The sequence below is a fragment of the Eriocheir sinensis genome, chromosome 49 (assembly GCF_024679095.1).
Source record: "Eriocheir sinensis breed Jianghai 21 chromosome 49, ASM2467909v1, whole genome shotgun sequence".
Classification (NCBI taxonomy): Eukaryota; Metazoa; Arthropoda; class Malacostraca; order Decapoda; family Varunidae; genus Eriocheir; species Eriocheir sinensis.
Window position 1 is genome coordinate 8,974,208 of NC_066557.1, and position 5,000 is coordinate 8,979,207.

Here is a 5,000-nt window from a genome sequence, read left to right on the forward strand (position 1 = left end):
AGAATGGAAAGTCAAAAGTTGCGTTAAATTTGGGAAATAGAAATGCCTCAAATAATCATATGTGTAAAGAATTGAAGAACAGAATGGAATGTCAAAAGTTGAGTTAAATTTGGGAAGCAGAAATGCCTCAAATATTCATATGTATAAAGAATTGAAGAACAGAATGAAAAGTCAAAAGTTGCGTTAAATTTAAAGAGTAGAAATGCCCCAAATAATCATATGTGTAAAGAATTGAAGAACAGAATGGAATGTCAAAAGTTGAGTTAAATTTGGAAAGCAGAAATGTCTCAAATAATCATATGTGTAAAGAATTGAAGAACAGAATGGAATGTCAAAAGTTGTGTTAAATTTGGAGAGTAGAAATGCCTCAAATAATCATATGTGTAAAGAATTGAAGAACAGAATGAAATGTCAAAAGTTGAGTTAAATTTGGGAAGCAGAAATGCTTCAAATAATCATATGTGTAAAGAATTGAAGAACAGAATGAAATGTCAAAAGTTGCATTAAATTTGGGAAGTAGAGATGACCCACGAACGATCCTAGACATATATAGACATAGGATCATAGAATGGCGTTTAAGGAAAGTTCCGGTAGCAATGGAAAGCAGAAATTCCCAAGACAATCCAATAAATAAAAGAAGAATAGACTGCCATGTAAGGAATGTCAAGTGAATTAGGAAAGTAGAAATACCACAACACTGTCATATATAAATAAAAAACTAAGTATGGAGAGTGTGTGTGGAATGTAAAGTTTATATAAGGCCCAAAGTATTAAGGCAACAAACTTTGAAAACTAAAAGCTACTAATTTGAAAGCATAATAAATAAAAAATTGTAACTTTAATGAAAACACTTAACCCGGTAGCAGCGGGGATCATGTTTCTTAATGGTCCCTCCAAGCAAGAAAAATGAGAAAAAATCACCCCTCACACAAACCATTTCATAATATATATCAAAGCATTTGTGATCAGATTATGTATCATCTATTTTGGGGTGTTTCTATCATGGCACAAATTTGGCCCATCGCTGCTACACGGTAAAGCCACAAATTTGCCCCGTCGCTGCTACACGGTAAAGCCACAAATTTGCCCCGTTGCTGCTACACGGTGAAGCCACAAATTTGCCCCGTCGCTGCTACACGGTAAAGCCACAAATTTGCCCCGTCGCTGCTACACGGTGAAGCCACAAATTTGCCCCGTCGCTGCTACACGGTAAAGCCACAAATTTGACCCGTCGCTGCTACACGGTAAAGCCATAAATTTGCCCCGTCGCTGCTACACGGTAAAGCCACAAATTTGCCCCGTCACTGCTACATGGTAAAGCCACAAATTTGACCCGTCGCTGCTACACGGTAAAGCCACAAATTTGCCCCGTCGCTGCTACACGGTAAAGCCACAAATTTGGCCCGCTGATGCTACCGGGTTAAAATGAAAACAACTAAAATTTAAAAGAAGAATAAAGAAAACATATCAACTTAATACATGCAATAAAAAACAAAACTTACAAACTTAAAAAGAAAATATATAAACAAGATGTACGACCTAACTTAACAGCAAAAGGACTAAAACATACTGACCCAAAAGCACCATAAAAAAATGACTGCATAATTATAAGCTACCAAAATAATGAAGTATTAACAACCCAATATACACCATAGGTACCAAAAGTAAAAAAAACAACAATATTTTCTGTAAACAATATCAACAAAAAATATACCAGAAAACAAATAAATTCACATCATTATAAGTTACCCAGAAAGTACTATAAACACGACCACAAATATACTTAAATAAAAAAAATAAAAAAATAGTATCTTCTAATATAAAGCGTGAAGATTAGAAAAAAAGAATCTTATTTTTTTTCTGAACTGTTAACAAATCATGAAGCACCATAAGTAAATAATAGCAATGATTCACAGCACTATTTTAGACGTTGTAAGTTCATCTAAGCAGGACTCAACACACGACAAGAAAAACCACCTCCATCACCATCATCACTATCATCATTGCCATCATCATCATCAGTCTATTTCAATTCACAGCAGGGTGTGAGCTTCTTCTATAAGTTTCCATTTGTTTCGAGTTTCCAGTCTTCAGGCAAACCTTTAAATATACTTCTTTAATTAGTTTCTGTTCTCTGTTTATTTTTCCATCTTGAGGTAAAGATTAAATATACTTCTTGAATTTGTGCGTTTTTCTCTGCCTCTTGTTTCCAATCTCAAAGCAAACACTAAATATACTTCTTTTTATTTTTTGTTTGTTTGTTTTCTGTCTCCCTCGTTTCTTGTTTCGATGTAAATGTTAAATATACTTTTTCCTAAGTATCTTTCTGTTTTGCATTTCTAGTTTCCGATGTCAATGTAAATGATAAATGTGTTTCTTCTTATTTTTTTTGTGTGTTTCGTGTCTCCAGTTTCGTCTTGATGTAAATGTTAAATATACTTTTTCCTAAGTATCTTTCTGTTTTGCATTTCTAGTTTCCGGTGTCAATGTAAATGATAAATGTTTCTTCTTAATTTTTTGTGTGTTTCGTGTCTCCAGTTTCGTCTTGATGTAAATGTTAAATATACTTTTTCCTAAGTATCTTTCTGTTTTGCATTTCTAGTTTCCGGTGTCAATGTAAATGATAAATGTTTCTTCTTATTTTTTTGTGTGTTTTGTGTCTCCAGTTTCGTCTTGATGTAAATGTCAAATATACTTTTTAAATTACTGGCTTCATTTTTCTGCCTTTAGTTTCCCATCGACACATTTCATATATTTTTTCTTTTTGGCATTTTCTCTGTTTCCTCTCCTTTCCTTCCTTCCATTTTCCTTTCCCTTTTACCAACTTATTTTCCTTTGTTTTGGGCACTTTCTCAATTTCCCTTCATTTCCTTTCCCTTTTTACCGTTATCTTTTCCTTTGTTTCTGGGGATTTTCTGTTTCCTTTCCTTTCCTTCCTTAGCTTTTCTTTTCCTGCCTTTAGTTTCCCGTCTACACATTTCATATATTTCTTCCTTTGTTTCTGTTTTCCCACCATTAATCTCTCTATTTCTTTTTTGGCACTTTCTCTGTTTCCTCTCCTTTCCTTCCTTCCAATTTCCTTTCCCTTTTTACCATTATCTTTTCCTTTGTTTCTGGCCACTTTCTCAATTTCCTTTCTTTTCCTTCCTTCCAATTTCCTTTCCCTTTTTACCATTATCTTTTCCTTTGTTTCTGGGGATTTTCTCAGTTTCCTTTCCTTTCCTTCCATAGCTTTTCTTTTCCTTTTTTTCTAATTTTCCTTTCCTTTCCTTCCTTAGCATTTCTTTTTCTCTTTTTTCTCAGTTTCGTTTCCTTTCAATCATCAATTCAGCATCAATTCCAATGAGTCAACTGAGCTAATCAAGAGTATTTTAAACACATCTTATCACCAATCATCATTTTCTTTCTATACCTCATGAAGTAAAGAAAGAAACCAGAAGCTTCTGATAACAAAATGTGAATATAATAACACTAATACATTCTAATTTTGTTCTTTGTCAACAGCGTAAAAAATAACATGGAAAAATAAACTATGTAAAAAATTAGGAATGGAAGATGAAGACGGATGAAAAGAGGGAAGGAAGGAAGGAAGGAGAGAAGGAAGGAAGGAAGATAGGAGAGAAGGAAAGGAGGAAGAAAAGAAAAAGGAAATACACAAATAAGAAAACTGAATGACAAAAAGAAATAAGAAAAAAAACATATCATAGGTCTTGGAAGGTCTGTCTGCCTGCCTTTCTGCCTGTCTGTCCATCTGTCTGTCTGTTTGTACTTGCTGGGCTACTCAAACAGCCACAGGAAGAGGAGGCTGTAGACCACCACCACCACCACCGCCAGGCTCACCATCAGTAGCTTCACATCCTGGAAAGAGAGTGATAGTGATGATGGTGAAGGTGGTGATAGTGATGATGGTGATGGCGTAAAAGTGAGAGGAAGATAAAGTGAGAGGAGAGTGATGGTGTTGGTGAAGGTGGTGAGGGTGGTGATGGTGATAATAGTGATGGTGATGGTGATGATGGTGTACAGGAAAAGGAAGAGGAAGAAAGAGAGGAGAGAGTGATGATGATGATGAAAAAGAGAAAAGTTTAGATGAATACAAGAGGAACGAAGAGAAAGAGGAGACATAATAAGGAAGAAGAAAAGAAGGAAGAGGAAAGAAATGAGGGAAAATAGAGAATAGAAGAAAAGTAGAAGGTAGTAGTAGCTGTAGTAATGATAGTAATAGTGTCTTATATCACACACACACACACACACACACACACACACACACACACACACACACTTACTTTGTACACTTTGGGGGAGGAGCTCTTGGCCTCAGTGTGTTTCTTGAGCTCCTTCAGGTTGCCACTGGTCTGCCTCTTGTACTGTTTGCCTGTGGAAGAGAGAGGAGCTTAGAGCCTTTCCTGTCATGGATTAGAGAACAGACACAGACTAAAGACATTTGTATGATGATTTTTTGACCTCAGAGGAAGCAGTCAGGGGCAAACAGCACACAAAAAACAAAGCATTTAAACAAAATAATCAAAGTTTTATCTTCGTTTTAGACCGGTCACACAACGGAATTTGACACAATATTTTTTCTAAGGTATCTTTTGCATTAGTCTTTCTCTATAACCATTGTTCGCAGAAATGGTTAAATGGGGGGACGAGGGGAAGCTGAAGGCGTCACCCCTTTCCCCAGTTAGGAGGTGATGTTAGGTCTGGTTAGATTGATATAAAGGGGGTTCATGAGGAGAGAAACCCCCATCCCATTAAGAAATGTTAGGTTAGGTTAGGTTAGATTACTTCAGTTTACTTTGTATTTATATATTCCTTATCTTATCTATATATTTTCATTACCTTGATAATGTTTTGGGTGATGTTAGGTTTAGCAAGTTTAAGTTTAATCATGTACATATATGTATATTTAATTTTACTTATTTATCTATTTAGGTTTAAAGTGCTACTAGGTTAGGTTAGATTAGTAGTTTAAGTAAGTATGTATGTATTGTTTGGTAGTA